Raw genomic sequence first — 18,241 nt, 5'->3', positions numbered from 1 at the left:
GTGACCTGTTTTATGTCACAACTCTCTGAATGTTTCCACTAGTGGAAAAAAAATCACGTATGAAACTTAACAACATGTAGGAGTTGCGTTTCTGGTACTAATCCAAATTAAGACATGTTTGTTTTGGCAGAGTTCTCCTGAACATTACCGAGTTTCCAGTTACCGTATTTCATGTTATGACAACAATTTATCGCGCTATGCTACAGAAGGAAATTTCATCATTGAATTCCGAGTACACTTTATGCTCCATTGTCAATAATCAAGCTTGTTATGTTACACGAATGAAGCCCATGAGAATCTCAGTTAAAAAAGGAAACCAAAGTGAGTCTTGATTGTCCCACAGATCGAATTTCAGCGACCTCTCCCACATCTAAAGCCCTCTCTTAAATCACTTGCTGTGATATGAATCCCATTCTCGGTTGTTTACATTATCCCCCATGTCAGACGGTGCCACCAGCCTTTCACACCTGTCCTGTCACGTCCTCGGCTCGAAACTGTGATACATTTTCCAAGAGCAACAGAGAAGCCTTTGTGAGTGAGAGAGCAGATTAATGCACAGACATTGACACAAATTTAAAAAAAAATGTGCAAAGCCTAAGAGATGGCAATGGCCCACACAAAAGGACACACACACTTAGTGAGCTCTCAATCCATCAGAGCGGTGGATTATGGAGCTGGTAGATGTGTCTGAACGCAGAGGGGAACATTCCATTGCTGTAAGAAGTGATAAATGAGGGACAAATGAGGAGGAGAAGCTCTTAGCACTTCAGACTCAACACTCTCCCGGTGGAGACACATATGTGCCGCCACCTGAGTGCCGTGCTCTCTCTCTGGTTCTCGAGAAACTTTAGTCAGCCATAGCAAAAAAAGTTTTGTCTCCATAGCAAGCACATGTGAGTCATGTATCAATCAACATGTATGGAGCAGAAGATGAACTTTTTTTTTTTTTAAAATGGCGCCATATTTTGATCAGGGGCCTCACCATATTGAAATACTTTTCGGGACTGAGCAGGGGCGTAGAAAGAATTTTGGCGCACAAGGCCTCGGCAAATAATAGTAATGGTGTGACGAGCAAAAATCACATTTTTGGACGAACATTTGAATTAGGACAGCTTTCGCAATGTGTAATTAGACTTCTTCGTCCAGCCATCCATCAAATTCTATTGTGTGGCTGGATGTCCTTTTGGGAAGTGGCGGGGGGGCCAGCGGGCATTTCGAGCCAGCTTCTCATCAGGAGTGGGAAAAAGTTACAATAAAAGCAGGCAAAAGTGGTCAAAATTTATAAGACACTCACACAGTCCTACCAAAAAGTTTTGAAAAATGATAAATCTGTATCATGTAGGGTTGGCACACAAATACAGCGACTATAAGACTCCAAGTTTTCATCAAGACTCAATGCCATGAAGCTTATTCAAGCTTACTGACCCATTCATCAGTTGAAGGGAATAATATAACATTTGCAATGGACTGTGGATTCATGTCGTTTTAACTTTTCATCTGGCACCTTTCGTGTATAAATTATGAATCAGGCCATATTTTTGGTCGGAGCCCACCAAGCCTAAGGGAATCATATACAAGCACGACTTGACATACATGCTGCTTTGGAAGGCCAAGCATAACATAGTTAATATACCCCAAAGCAACAAGTTTCATCACAGGCTATGTTTACACGGAGAGCAATTACCTAACTGTTGGCTTGAATAACGCTATACTTGCATTGGATTGTTTACAGGAGGTACTTAGGGGATACAGTCATCCTGTTTACATGTTTGATTTTTTTTTTTGTGTTATACCAACATTGGGTTCCCTATACCAGTGGTCAATCAAAATTGGAGTGTCTTTGCCTCACCAAGTTTTTCATTTATTTATTTTTTTGCATATAAACGTTGCTAAATAAAACTTGTCTGGTTTTAGAGTAATTTATTTAGTGTGGGTCTGTTTGACTTCATGTTCCTTCCCCAGACGCCCCCAGTCAGTATTATTTGTATTTAGCAACTATATTTTTTTAATAGGCAAAAAGCCTATGAATTCTGCCTAGCAACAAGTTTGGTTCACACTGCAGACAGATTATTATTTTTGCCCGTAAGCGACCTTGTGTTTTTTGAACAGCTAAATTCCGATTACTGTATGGCGTGTCCAAATATATGGACCAATATTGAGCCACTACAGCAGGCGTGTCCAAAGTCCGGCCCGCGGGCCAAAAGTACATATCTTATTTATGGACAACGTTTTAAAATGGGCAATTCATTGAAGGTGCGCCTTATAATCCGATGCCCCTTATATATGGACAAAGTTTTAAAATGGGCCATTCATTGAAGGTGTGCCTTATAATTCGGTGCGCCTTATAGTGCGGAAAATGCGGTATTTGTTGATTCAACTTTTTCAAACCTAATTCGCTTCCATAAATGGTCCTATATCGGAAACAATTTTTGCAATGTGACCTCATTCAGCTCGCGTATATCCAAACTGTCATCCAAAGTCCATTTATTTTCCCTGCGTGGTTCTACCTCTCATTTCCTTCATTTAAGCCGACAGGTAAATAACATGCAAATTAAATGCAAATGTGCTACTTTATACGACACACCCATTAACTTATCTGCTTGATCATTTTCAGCCTTGCTTCGTGTACCTCAGTTTGACACACACTTAACAACTGTCCATTAAATCGAACACTTATTCTTCGCTCGCCCACATACTTGCATTCACACGTATAGAGACTTATCAGCAAGGCACGCACAAGCCTCTTCACCACCAATCCATTTCTCATCGTCCCCACTCAACACCGGAATATCGGGACTAATGGGTGTCATAGCACGCCCACCGCTATTGCAGGAATCAGTGAGTGTGTGAGAGCAGGTAAAAACACTGGCTGAGATAAGAGAAACGGATGTGCTGAGAGCTCCATGATGAGAAAAGGAAAAGAAGAACCTCAACTGGATTTCATTGTCGTCACACAGTGCCGGTTAGTTGTCAGCACACCTAATGTACAATAAAAACATCAGCCGCCTTTGAGTTGGGCTTTTTGTTTTTCCATTTCTTCATGCCTTTTGTCTGAGCTCAAAGTAAGTGCTGGAGGATGGAATGAAAGCAGCTGAGGAGAACGTTCAAAAACAGATATTTTATTCAATGTTAAAAAGTATATGTCCTTGAGTGCAGCAGATTTTCTATATATTTTTCTAGAGTTTATATATATATATATATATATATATATATGCATATATTTAATTTTTATATATTTTATAAGAGGTGTTTCTAATTCCCAGGATAAAGTCAACTAAATTGATGACTGATACTTTCTTGGATTTCTATTCATACTTGTATATTAAGTCAGAAAATTGGGGAGAGCTGCAAGCCTCTGGAAAGGCTTAATCGCCCGATTTAATTACCTGATTGTTTTATCAGAGTTACTGGAAGCAATTGGACATTGATAGACAGGTAAATCCCCTTTTTAAATAAATAAATAAAATTGAATAAATAAATAAGTAACTAAAAAAGACAAATAAATAAATATAAATAATATATAAAGAAGTAAATAAAAAAGACAAATAAATAAATAAATTTGGATGCTTTAAAATGTATTGATGTACAAAAGAAAATAATAGAAAGACATAGCAATTTCTGATTGGTGAAAGCATAAGATACTTCTTATTTTGAAACTTTTTTTCAAAAGAATTAGCATCACGACAGTGAAGGACTTTATTCCTACAGCTGACTTACTAACAAATGTTTTTCATGGATGAATTGCTTGTTTGCTTGACTTGATTGCCAAGGGCCAAACAATGTAGAGTTTCCCCTTTTGTCTTTGATGGGCACATGTTCTTATTTTCTGCATAGATGCTTCCATTATAGTTTAAACTTTATGTCTAATAATGCTTTAAAATGGTGATGCCTGAACTACTTTCTTTCTATAAACAATTTAAAATTTCTCTATCACAATTTACTACTTTGCAATATTGGAGAAAGGTTTATAGAAGGGAATATTTTAATTCTATCAATATTACATCTACAGTATATACGGCTTTATTTTTTGGGGCTTACGAGGAGCAGTAAATATCCGGCATTGTCATATTAGTCTCTCATTTTCAGTGCAGATATTCTTTATAATAGATTCAAAGGTTAGCTTGCCGGCACAGCGTGTTCCACTTGAGACTCTTCGTTAAATTGCTCGGATTCATCAACTTAAGTGATGAGTCTGCATGATGAATGGTCCCTCATTAATATCATTATGCTATTACATTGCATCTTGCTCACGCTGCTCTATCAAGAATATATATATGCAGACTATCTTGGTAACGCGTGCATATTTTTCCACTTACGATTTTTTTTTCTGGGTAGATTTTGTCTCTCATTGTGTAATGCACTGTATCCTGGCAGTTTATTTATCTATTTATCTATTTATTTCAGTTTATTTATTTATTTATTTATTTACTTATTCATGTATTTATTTTTTTATTCATGTATTTATTCATTTATTTATTTATGTAAATATATATTATTTATATATTATATTTAAAACTTCATTGTATTTCCTCAATAATTTACCCTCCCCAGATGTCAAGCATTCTGACCTCTCCAGCCACATCTTCCCACTCTTAACAGATGTTGCAACCCTTGCAGAGCATGATTCGGAAAAACGCCAAATAATTATGGATACAGACAGATTGTGCACATGATATGAAATGCCATCATTGATAAATGGCATCGAGGCGTGCTGCATAAACTAGCAAAGTCGTTATGGAGTCCTCTTGGCCCCACAGGGTCAATGGTACAAGGAAGGGTTTAATAAGGGGGCTGTCCAAACGGGGCGTCCATCTGTCCACTTTTTCACATATTATGAAGATGGTGTCAGCATATCACGCAATTCCAGAGTTGGCAAGCTGAACAATTTTCCTGTTTAAAATGACCAAAATATTTTTAACTGTCGTTTCCCCTACAATTTCATGCATATGTACCATTTTATGAATAATATTCCTTCCTTTATCCTCACCGCAAAATACATTTCAATTATTTATGACTTTGAAACCCATTTAAGGGATGTGGTTGCAGGTACCATGAGATGATAAAATATGATCTGGACAGTTTAGCTCCAGTGAAAGATTGATAGCTTGTCAATGTACAAACGCAGCAGTCTTGTTCTTTATATACTGAGTCTGTGTTGAGTTCGACTAAGGTCACCCACAACAAGATGAATTTGGTTCAGGTCAAACATGAATTGCTAACGACTGGGCGGAGCAAACTAATAGATTTTGAAGCAAATGAGGGAGTGTGGTCATGACTCACTGCTTGCTGCTGTCAATAGAAAAAGATGCAGTGCCTACTGTGACATCCATTAATGTTGTTGTGGTGAAGGTGATTGGTTGCAAAGTGCTGCTGATTCCAGTTTACATCACAGAATCCAAAACTGTGTATGGATTACAGGACGGTCTGAGAAAATTAGAATATTGTGATCAAGTTTTTTATTTTCTGTAATGCAATTCAAAAAAACAAAGATGTCATATATTCTGGATTCATTATAAATCAACTGGAATACTGCAAGCCTTTTCTTAATTTAATTTTTAGTTTTTTAATTGGATTACAGAAAATCAAGAACTTTATCACAATATTCTAATTTTCTGAGACAGTTTATTTCTTGCCTAAAACATCTGCTCATTCTGCTTAATTGACTTCTTCCTTTGTTAAAGGGATGGTTGATTTCGACTTTTGAAATTAAATTATTAGAAAATGTAATATAATCAGTATTTGATTAAATTTTTCATGTTTTCAGGAAAAAAAGAAAGACAAGAAAGAGGTCATTTTTTTAGAAACTGAATTTTTCAGCCACTCTGAAATTAATGTACAAATATATTTTTAAAAATATATTATCATACAATATTGCTACAGTATTGACTTAAGGACATAATGTGAGCTTTACAAATGTATACTGAATTGAATATTCCTTTATATCGTCATTCAAACGGCATATTTGAAAAATATCGTCATATTTAGTTTAGTTGTACCTCTATGTAAAATTAATATTGACTAAAGATGATAAAAATCACAATGTATACTCTACTCCTCCTCCTTGTTTGTGTGTTTTGAGTTAAAATGGGTATTTGCTGAGAATGTTTTGAGTTTACAAACCCAAACAAAGCCCTAAAATAGCCCCGCAATTCACAGAATGACCATCACAGCAAAAAGCAACATTGTGTATCACTGATGATCAATATATCTTGCAAAGAGTCTATATCGAGCAAATCACGCAGGGAGGTGTAATGGATGAAAAGCTGTTAGCCTTGGAAAATATTATTGCCTTCGATGAGCGAAGCAGCTGTGAATTGCATATGTGAGGCATTAAGAACTTGGGGTTGAAAAACCTTCAAGAGTACAAACTGCATGAGCGTCAAAAAATGGCAAAAGCAATATCGCACTTTATTTTAGAAAATAGAAATGAAAGCTGCAGATGGTTTTGGGCCATAGAGGCAATTCTTTCGCCATAAACACTGAATACGTTCTGTCTGAATCCAGTCTGGTCTTTAATAACGGAGCACAGATTCAATGCCGCCGCCGCCGCCGCTTTCCTCCTCATCTAATATTCGGACTGAGGTTGTATGACATTCCTCAGGGCATGTGGCTGACATTTGGAAGTAGACTCCTATAGATAGAGTAATAATGTCAGCAGGGCTGTGGGAGTAGTTTTGCCTGTAATAGCGAGTGTAACAACAGATGGGCATTATCTAATGCTGGAAATCATTTAATCTGCAGACGGATATAACCTCAGACTTTATTGATTTTTCTTTTCACCTTTATTGCAAAATACGATGCATACATTAATAACCAAATTCATCCGCAAAATGTCAGCTGCTATAATAATCATTCAATCGCAAGTCAGTGGAAAAACTTATTGAATGTTTTGCGACACCACACCAAAGTTATTTTCTGTCTTTACCACCAAGATATTGTAATTTATAATTGTAGCAAATATTTTCTGGTTGGATTCCCTTCCTTACATCAAACAGTTTCACCTTCGAAGTTCCGAACATTCCACGTGTTTCAAATCTGCCTGAAATAAATTTAGTCATACCCAAAATTACCGTATTTTCCGCACTATAAGGCGCACCTAAAAACCTCCTATTTACTCAAAAGCCGACAGTACGCCTTATAATCCGGTGTGCCTTATATATGGACAAAAGTTTAAAATGGGCTATTCATCGAAGGTGTGCCTTATAATCCAGTGCGGCTTATAGTGCGGAAAATACGCTACAGAATGTTGTATTTCCGTAATTTCTGAACTATAAGTCGCTATTTTTCCCCACTCTTTAAACCCTTAAATGTTAATTTAAATAAATTATGAGATAAAAATGCTTGTCAATCAAGAAATATTACCAGCCACTCAACATCAGTGTGAATAGTGCATTGAAAGTGACACTCGGAGTTCAGTGGGAAGCTTGGAGTGCGTTCGGAAATTAAGCGTGTGTTCGGAGAAGCGGATCGTGCTCCCCTGCCATTAACTGTTTCCATCTGTACTGCCTGATGCTCTGGGTGCGCCGTGTCCCCAGTTGGAGCGCCTAGAGCATACCGAGGCACAGTCAGAGTGAACCGGAGCGCACTCATACTGCATTTTCAAACGCAACTTTAAATGACCAGTGGCGATAAATCTTTTACCACAGCGACAATGAAGAGAGACTGAGAAAGTGTGCCACGAAGGAGTTCCTTCCTGACGGTGAAGAAAAGGGCTTTGGTGGTTTTATATAATATGTTAAAATAGCGTCATTAGAGTCTGCTGTGGCCGCAAACGTGCTCCAATCCTGCCTGGTGTGATTATTAGTAGGAAGATTTGAGAGAGTGTGAAAAATGTGTCAGAATTTGATCAAAAAGTGAGAAACATGAGGGACTCCATCAGAACGTAATGGGTTGGGAATAGATGGCATGATGAGCCTCCCAAAACTCGGAAGTTCCCACATGGCTTATCACAGATGCGATAATGGACCTTGAGCAAATTTACCAAAATCACCTTTTGGGCAAACAAGATCTGCCATGGTCACCGAAAACACAAAAACTGCCAAATAATTTAATCTCCAATCATTTTATACTTCGTGCTACAATTCACGTTTTCTCCAGCCGCGTAACATTATCGAAGCACTGCAGATCAGTAGGTGTGTGCAAGGTCGATGACCTCTGTGCAGGTCTGTGTGGGTGTTCTCGTCAATATACTATGCAGGTGTGTGTGTGCATCTCTGATAACTCGTAACTGATAAAAGTGTGCATATGTTGCCGTCAGCGTTGTGTGATGGATAGGGTGAAAATATAATATATTGACATGTCAGACATCAGTTATATATTATGCCCTTCTGCCGCTATAGACATTTCCAAGCAACACACACTTGCACGAATCCACCACACACACTTGTTCAGTGTTTTTAAATGTTTGTTCCCAACAGGCGTGGCCTTCATCCATTCACTCACTACCTTTTCGCTGAAATGAATACATGTACTTCTTTCAAAAGGACACTTTCCTATCAAAGGCTGGAGAGAGCATAAAATGCAGGGAAAATGTCTTGGCAGATAGATTATGTGGAGAATAATGGAGAAGGTTATCAGTCTTCATGTGGCCTTTCCATTAAAGCATATGCCTTCTTTTAAAAGAAAATCTAACTCAAAAGAATACACTCAGTTCTAAAATACTTGTGTGAGGCCATTCAGCTCCTTTTACTTTGTCAATTATAATGCCAAACTATATATATACCGTATTTTCCGCACTATTAGGCACACCGGATTATCAGGCGCACCTTCAATGAATGGCCCATTTTAAAACTTTGTCCATATATAAGATATATATGGACAGACTTTGGACACGCCTGCTGTAGTGGCTCACTATTGGTCCATATATAAGGCGCACCTGATTATAAGGCGCACTGTCGGCTTTTGAGGTTTTTAGGTGCGTCTTATAGTGCGGAAAATACGGTATTATATATTTACCAATTTTTTTCTTTGCCTCAGTTGTAGCCTTTGGTTTAATATCCCACGCTTTACCTGGAAGCTTGTGTTAAACCCAGCATTAATCTTGACAGGTCCATTTTCTTTTGGCACAATAAAGCTCAAATAAAAACAAGGGCAAAGTGGAATTTAGGGTTGATCCTAATCATAAACAGCCTCTACTTTTGTGGTAAGATTTTACACATGATTTTGAAGTCAGAGGTCACTGATGTTGGATAAAAATGTCTTGTAGTTTGAGCCACTGTTTTTTGTTGGAGTGTCTGGGCTGAGTTCTAATACCAAACTTATCCAACTGTACTTTTATGAACCTTGTATTGAGCAAAGAACACATGACTCCATCATTTTTGTCTCAAAGCACACACACACACACACAATCTAAACAGCCCAAAATTGTTTCACAGCCACAAACCTTCCAAACCCTTCGAGCGAAACAGCAGGACGTTTGCCTTGCAAGCTTGCTGATTTCATCAGTGCTATCAGGTGAGTCATTTATCACCAAACTTTGGCAGTGCGGCAGATTAAAATATAGTCCGTGCTTTCGTCCCTATTCGAAAAACTTGACGATCTGCAATCATCTGATCATGTCTCAGGAACATGATGAAGTAGTTTTTGGTGCCATTCCTTGCTCCAGGAGGAAGAAAATAGAGCAAGAACCAGGCAATGACCGTGGAGGGAAGAGGAGAGAGCTGTCATGTTATAAAGCTGCAGAAGGTGTTTCGTTTGGGCCTCAAGCTCTCGTCCTCACCACGGTGTCCTCATTAGGGCTAAAATGAAGCTGGTGGCAGTGAGCTGTCTGGAGATCTCAAGGGAGTAATGATGTGGGGCCTGTGGCCAAAGGCCCCAAGGGGGACTTTTGTTGGGGCTGATTCCTTACTACTTATGTAGAAGCTACAGAGGTCACACGCATTTTCTTGATGCTCCATTTGCCCTTGGGAGGACAAATGGAGGCAGAGGAGGGAGTGTTTGCCCCTACCCAATTGGTCTCCAAGCCCAACCCACCTCGCCCCACCACAACCATTGCATCTTTCCCCATAATCATTTCTCCCTCGGTTCTTCCTTCCACCCCCTCGGGTGCTTTGGTCCAGTCTGGGTTCAGCGCAGATATAATCCTTTAACGCCTTTAAATGATCCAGAGGTTGAGTGCTCCTGCTGGATGCCAACGGGACCTGCTGGGCTCACACCTGCTGAAGCAGGTTAAGATAAATGCCAGTAGCCACTCGGGCATCTGGCCCTGCATTAATATTTAACAGTCCGACTCTCATCTCGTCCACGCTGAAGGTGTGAAGGTGCCAACCCCCCCGAAGACATATCACAGCTTAATATGGAATTGTTCAAACAGGAAAGGAAATGGAAGAGCGGGGATGGCGTAGTGAGCATGAAATCGCAAGGTGAACTTTATTCCGGGAGAAACATGCATAATGTTAAAAAAAACTATTCAGCTCTTATTCCATTACTTTCATACAAGATGACTGATTTGTCGTGATGTGCCGAGTTTTATCTTCATGCTTTTCTTTTAAGCGGTGTGACTGTCAGTGTCAAGAACAAAAAAAAAACATGCCAAGCAAAAACCAGCAAACAATCTAATCTGACAGTTTCAACTTTCATGAGGTCAGTTTGTCTCTCTGAATCACCATATTGCCTAATTTAACAAATTGCCTGGAGAGCCAAGGGGAATTTTAACCTTTCTAACAGGGTTAAATGGTTCACATATTTCCTTCAGAAGATCTATTTGTAACAAGGTTCAGGTGCTGTTGACCTGAAAAGCTACACGTGGTTCTGAGTCCTACTCAACATGTCCCACAAGTTTAACATAAGCAACTGAAACTATGCAGTAGATTATTACTGCAGCCAATTTAGGAAAATATGAAACAATACCCACAAAAGTATTTACTGTATTTTCCGCACTATAAGGCGCACCTAAAAACCTCCAATTTTCTCAAAAGCCACCTTACAATCAGGTGCGCCTTATATATAGACCAATATTGAGCCACTACAGCAGGCGTGTCCAAAATCCGGCCTGCGGGCCAAATGTATATATCTTATATATGGACAAAGTTATAAAATGGGCCATTCATTGAAGATGTGCCTTATAATCTGGTGCGCCTTATATATGGACAAAGTTTTAAAATGGGCCATTCATTGAAGGTGCGCCTTATAATCCGGTGCGCCTTATAGTGCGGAAAATACGGTACTGGTGAAACAGTGAAGCTAGAGTGGAGATTCACAAAGCTATTACTGAATGGCAAAAATATATATGTATACTCTATTTTAACTATGTTGGCCAGACATCTTGGGGCAAATATTGCTATATAATTCAGAATTTGTCATGATATAACATCCGGGGGAAAAAAATAATAAAGCAGTCCACTGTATGAAACCAAAATGTAATTTTGTTTGGTTTTCTGGGGCGGCAATGCACACTAGTGTTTTGTTTATCACAACAAGATGAAGCACCGGAGGAAAATACTCCCCAGCTGCAGTTAAGCATGGTGAAGGATACATTTTGTTGTTAGACTCTTTCGCCTTATCAAGGTCGTTGAATCCTTCAATGAAGACTACTAATTCTAGATCTATGATTCAAAGCAGGTTTGGATAGAAGTTAATAACCTCGTACCCAAAGGACACAAACAGGTTTTGAGAATTAATATTTAATGTTTTCAATCTCAGTCCCACTGTAAATGATTGGAAACAGATTAATCGGCAATGTGAGGCTAATAAATCAAGCTGGCATTTTAAAAGAAAATAAATAGAAAGGAAAGAATGTGAGAAAACTTAGCTATAAGAAACATTTTACAGTGTCATTAGTCGAGTTGCCGAGGTGGATACAGATAAAACACAGCCTAGTCCTTTCTTGAGATTGAGCAACAAAACATACCGTGACTTTATGACAGCCCAGGTTTGAAAATATTGTTTAATCATATAATCTGACATACCTGTGATTGAATGCCATATTTGCCATTGGCAGAGAATGAGTTAAAGTAGATACTCAGATTGTCTTTATCTTTTTGTTTTCCTTGTGAGACCTCTCCGCTCATAAACAAAGCAATGAGGCAGTTGTGTTGCCAGCAGGGTAAAAGTGGACGCTGTGAGTGCGATTAGACACATTTTACCTCACTACACACCATAACGACACATCATCATAACATCCAGATTTTCCCCCAGTTTGTTTTTCACCATGCTTTATCATGACCTTGAGTTTAAAACGAATGAATCCAAACGCAGACCCTTTAATCTTCATTAAAAAAAAAAAAAGCAAATTGTTAATGTTGTAAAGTGTCTTTTATCTCCTCCAAGTAACAGCTTCAGTGTGTTCCTCTTAAGCTAATCGCGCATACCTCAAGGGTGTCTTATACTACCACGGTCTCGCTTCTCTCTGTGGCCTGTCATGCAACAGCAATATCAGTTCATCCCATGGTAATGGCTAAGCGCCTCAGAGACAGCTCAGATTGAGATCACTCTGAATTATTTATACTTATTCTCCACAAAGGGCCGGGCAGGGGCACAGCTCCCTCTCGTCAACACAAGCTAGTGTCCAGATTGTCACCGAGCCAGTGTCAACAGTCAGAATCCAACTGGACATGTGCATCTAACGCTCAATAGTGGAATAAGAACAATATATATAAAATATGTTTATACCTTAAAATGAAGATAACAGTGTTGTTGGAAAATTGAACTATTGCCAGGTCAGGATGTGTCTCAACAGAGGAGGTCATCATATATTTACTTTCTGTGATAGAACACACAGATGGGTGCCGACATCTTAACCTCAACTGGGAACACATCCTAATGTTTTTTTTTTTTTTTTTGTAGTGACGTGACATCAATAAGCTGCAGTAAAAACTTGAGTCTACTCTCTATTCTCCAGGAATACATGTTGTTGATCCAATTTGAGAATATTAAAAAATGTGAAGAAGTTTTGTGGGCTTATTGGTGTCAAACTCAAGGCCCGGGTACCAGATACGGCCCACCACATCATTTTATGTAACCCGTGAAGACAAATTGTTTATCAACTTCATTATTAAAATTGTAAATAGTCTTCACTCTTAAAAATAGAGATATTGCAAGCAATTTTTATGACCATTCATCTTTTGAAAATATTTTAACTAGTCTCTGATTTAAAAAAAAATAGGTATTCATGACTTTGTAATGTAGCCTGTACTGTATATAAGACATTGAGAGACATATTGCCCCTCCGAAGGAAATTATAACTATGATGCGGCCCCTCGACAAAAATCAGTTTGCCTCTTTGGCTGTAGATGTTCCTATTAGTTGACTGGTGACCAATCCAGGTTTTACTCCCCCTCTATTTTACTTAACTTATACACTTGCTGTAATTATAAAATTTCACAGCAGTGGGTCAATAGTATAAAAATGTAAAATGCTTACTGGTAGTTATTATTATGCATATGTATGGTTATATTAACTGGAGAAAAAACTAGAAGGAAATAATAGTAAAATTCCACATTGTGTAATCCTTTGTAACCTCAGGCTGTGGCACTTCATGTTGCCAGCATGTAGATGTCATGACTCACTGTCCTCCCCATACGAGTCTTTCTATTGTCTTTGTGAAAGCCCGCTGTGTCTATATCATGTATGACAGCGTGTTTTCCCAATGCGACACCTTCGTCAGCAACTATCGACTCTGCCTGCTACTGCTGACTCTCCCTCTTGGGACAGCGTCAATGTCTTCACCTGACAGGCGGCAATATGCTATACACTCAGCAGTCCTTCAATCAGCCACCCCGGCGCACCAGATGGTGTCCGCTGTGATATGGCTCAAATGTTTTTTTTTTTATCTACCAGAGTTTTTGCATGCATGGAAAAATCCTTACTGAGTAAATAGCTATTGTATTAGATGGAGAGATTAGTTGCCCTGATTTAAGTGAACATTTTTTGGGGGGTGGTTCACATTTACACTTTTATTGTATTAATAAATTTTTAAATTAATAGATAATAATAAAATAAATATAAAATATATATATATAAATATATACGGAAGAGGATTAGGGCCAGTGAAGAAAAAAAACAAACGAGGGGTGACAGAATTCTGACTTTAAAGTCAGAAAGTGGGAATTCTGACTTTAAAGTCAGAATTCTGATTTTATTCTCAGAATTCTGACTTTAAAGTCGGAATTTTGACTTTATTCTCAGAATTCTGAGAATTATTATTCTGACTTTATTCTCAGAATTCTGAGAATAAAGTCAGAATTCTGACTTTAAAGTCAGAAAGTGGGAATTCTGACTTTAAAGTCAGAATTCTGACTTTATTCTCAGAATTCTGACTTTATTCTCATAATTCTGACTTTAAAGTCAGAATTCCGACTTTAAAGTCAAAATTCTGAGAAAAAAGTCAGAACCCTGTTACCCCTCGTTTTTTTTCTTCACTGGCCCTAATCCTCTTCCGTAAATATAAAATAAAATAATAAATTAATAAAATTACATGGAGCAGTGGTCAGACTCAAGCCTTGCTAAATCTTGCCTGACTAAATTTAATCTACATCATTGGAGCATACTAGGATACATTATTCTGTGTTTACTCATGCATCTCCCATGACTCATTGTTTAAGATAAATTGAAAATGATAACAGTGACTACATTTGAAAGTGGGTCATCTTGGGATTTGGAGATGGGATGGTAACAGGTTTGGGTTATATGTTGACAAAAATATAAATCTTGTTGCAACAGAGATCCTAGTTTGCTGTCTCCTGTCAATGTGCCCTTGAGCAAGACGCTGTCCATGGTGCTGCTCTATCAAACTGTCCTTGCTCGCCTTAATGTGTGATTGAGTTCACCATGTGGTGTGCAACAAAATATATCCCACAGAGTGTAAATTGAATTTCTCCCCCGAGGGAGTATAAATGAGTATAATACATTAAAAATGATAAATAAACATAACACAAACCGGCATACAATTAAGCTAAGACACATCTGTTTGATAAGCGAGGGTTAAGATTGGAGTACTCACATGCAAGCAGAGGGAGAACATGCAAATTCCATGGAGAGATGATCAAACAGATCTGCAGATGTGCTATTCCGATTTTCTAACCTGCCCAGTCTAGCTCCGTCTTCTTTCCCCCTTCTTTTATATCCTCTTCTATTTTCCTAGACAGACAGGAGATAAGAGATTATCTTTGGAACTGCCATTAAACGGCAATGTAAACCTTGTCAGCCATCATTGTCAATCATTTAGTGTTTATAGTTGAGATGGTATCCGTCAGCATATCAGGGATCAAACAATTTCCGCTCAGCAAGACAGTTCCCTGTAAACAGCGGGCGCCACGCCTGCATAGGTCGTGTTGTGTTTGGCATCAATGAGTCTTTTAAAGTTGTGATCACTGCTCAGGTATTTCCCTTGAGAGGTAATTAAACCTTATGTAGTAGTAAGACGATGCAGGACCTTTGAAAAGCACCCAAGAAGTCTTAAGAATACTAAATGGCTTGTTTTGAATGGACACATTATGTATGTAAGATTACGGCTCCTGAATTTGACTTTACTGACATCGAACATTTTTGCAGAAGTCGACATGGATTTAATCTTTACTAGCTTGTATAGCGCTGACAATATATATTTTGATATATTTGGGAAACCTTGCACATTTTTTTCGTGCTTCAGAGCAGTCGTGTTGTGCAGATTGATCAAAATGAGCAGAACTTTAACACCAAAAATGGTTTTACATTATCCATATGTCTTAAATTTATTATGTCATCTAAATAGTTTTGTCACATTTTCTCACTACATTAGAAGAGACATGCAATTTTTTTTTACCCATACTCGTACGATCACTCAAATCTTGTGTAGTCACTGAAAGTAAGTACCGTATTTTCCGCACTATAAGGCGCACCGGATTATAAAATACACCTTCATTGAATGGCCCATTTTAAAACTTTGTCTAAATATAAGGCACACCGGATTATAAGGCGCACCTTCAATGAATGGCCCATTTTTAAAACTTTGTCCATATATTTGGACACGCCTGCCGTAGTGGCTCAATATTGGTCCATATATAAGGCACACCGGATTATAAGGTGCACTGTCGGCTTTTGAGAAAACTGGAGGTTTTTAGGTCCGCCTTATAGTGCAGAAAATACGGTACTGTTACCACTGGTACTTTCGATATATTAATTTCCCCCAAAAACCAATGATACGATAACAGATCATTTTAAAAATCTCAATAAAGCAAGTGTGTTAACTGTTTATGCTAAGATGATACTCAAATTCATTACAGTATTCCAAAGTTTCATTGTGAAACTGACCTCTAGAGCAGAATATTTTTTTTTTACATTACAGTATTTCTTGGGGCAAAATAAAAACATATAGATGTTAAAAAAACTGCTTTATGTGACTTTGGACTGTCCATGGTGTGCTACACTCGGGGACAAAGACAACCTTCTTTTCCTATGTGGAGAAATAGCTTGAAGGGAAGCAGATGGGAGGGTGGGTTCATAGGAAAATGAGATGGCGTCCGCTTGAGCAGGGAGGAAATCAAAGTTTTTTTGATCAGCATCCAGGACACGCTAAGCAGATCTATGGTTTCGGGGGTTCCGTGCGAGCAGAATTCCAGAAACACAATCCTGGTAATGTGCAAACAATTTTTGTCTCCTGGGTAAAACCAAGTTTATTTTTTTCTTACAATGTCTAAACTTTTGCTTTAAAATATCTCATTAGATTTTTTTTTCCTGACAGCCTGGTGTCAGGTTGCGGGTTTTAAAAAAAATCCCATATATCCTGATGATGCTTCTTAATGTTTCTCTGTCGTGATGGAAACACTGATGCCTCTCTGCTCTCCTGTGCTGTTCAGGGTTGAGCAAACCAAGCAAAGCCAGCACATGTGTGTATGGAAACTAAACTTATGTTCCCATTATATGCCACATAAATCTGGGGACCGTGGAAAGATTGGAAAGGACCCTGGTTGAAGTAAACGCACCTGCAAATGACTAAACTACTTCTCACCGCTCTGTTTATTCTCTTATGTTTGAAGGTCGTGTCTTTAGAGTAACATGAGCACAAGTGATAGTCGTATATCACGTCTACCTCAGATTATGTACACGTTGAACAGGCTATACTTGTAACCTTGTACAGGAACTGTAGAAAATGTAGGTGCAGGATAAGATACATGTGAAAGCAGAAACATATGCAAGCTGGAAGATTGTAAACCTATGTTTTGTACAATTTCAATGTCAGTATAAGATGAACACTCACAATTAATTCTATTAAATCTTACTTGGATATTTTGTAATTCAATGCAAGTGTCATGTGCCCAACCCCAATTAGTAACCTATTTGATAAAGATGATTATATAAATCAATTTCATAATTTCTAGGTTTGTTTTTAACTTTTTTTTTTTATGTCTTATACTTACATAATGCCAAGGTTGTACAAGCATACAAAAAAGGTTAACCAGTTAAATGTATGGTTACAAATAGATGACAATAAATTTAAACTACATTAAAAACTTAAAAATAAATGAATTCAAAATCATTTTTTAGTTTAAAACATTTTCCAAATCTTTTTTCTGGTATTCTTTTACCCCAAAAATGAAATAAAGGTAGCAACATAAAAGGTTCTGACCCTGGGCTGGCGTTCGAGGACTTCAGTGATCATGGGGAAAAACTTCAGCATAAGACAGAGGAGATGCGGACTATTTAACACGTCAGGATAATCGGGATCAGGTGGATACAATTTGGAATCAGGGCGGAGACTCATGACACAGGAGGAATCTTTAGGTTGGGGCCTGAACACTCCAAAAAGTTCTGTCAACATGATCAGAAAAATTCAAGAGCCATTGACTTCAATCCCATAAAGTTTCTGCACCTGGTCTTCCAACTACATTGACCTTACAAATGTTCTGCTGAATGCAAGGACAAAAAAAAAAAAATCATTGCCTGCAAAAAATCAAAAGTATTTGATTTAAAAATCAAGAAAAAAAAAAGTCATAAATTATAAAGGCAATAAGACGCATATGGGTGTGACTTGGTTTTGGTGCTCTCGGGCAAGTCAGAATTTTAAAAAGATTTTAGTGAGAGCAAGTAAAGCATATAGCAGCCATTTATTCTGCTTGCCGCCAATGGTGGTTTGTCTGACACCGCCTTTGTCTGTCTCATATCTCATGTCCTCAGACACCTCAATGATAAAACACTCTTGTCCTCGGTGTCTGGTGTTGCATGGGGGGGGGGGGTTGGATGCATGGATGGATGGACAAATGCATGGATGTAGTGGGTAATCATGTGTTTTTGCGTATTCTGTTCAGCCAGCTCGATCACACCTTAA

General features: G+C 38.2%; 1 protein-coding gene across 5 annotated transcripts in view; it reads right to left on the bottom strand.

Moving 5' to 3' along the window:
* Positions 1-15,076, bottom strand: part of flrt2 (fibronectin leucine rich transmembrane protein 2) — a 69,034-nt gene extending 53,958 nt beyond the window's left edge. For 4 of the 5 annotated variants that reach the window (XR_015854366.1, XM_088361717.1, XM_088361714.1 and 1 more), the window contains exon 1: positions 14,939-15,076. The gene's annotated coding sequence lies outside the window, so the exon portion shown is untranslated. The remainder of the gene's footprint in view (positions 1-14,938) is intronic. The other variant, XM_088361716.1, reaches the window with a different exon arrangement.
* Between the last annotated feature and the right edge of the window lie 3,165 nt (positions 15,077-18,241).

Source organism: Syngnathus floridae, chromosome 19, assembly GCF_059516105.1.
Source record: "Syngnathus floridae isolate MCC-2025c chromosome 19, RoL_Sflo_1.0, whole genome shotgun sequence".
NCBI classification, from domain to species: domain Eukaryota; kingdom Metazoa; phylum Chordata; class Actinopteri; order Syngnathiformes; family Syngnathidae; genus Syngnathus; species Syngnathus floridae.
This window is presented reverse-complemented; position numbering and strand designations above follow the sequence as displayed.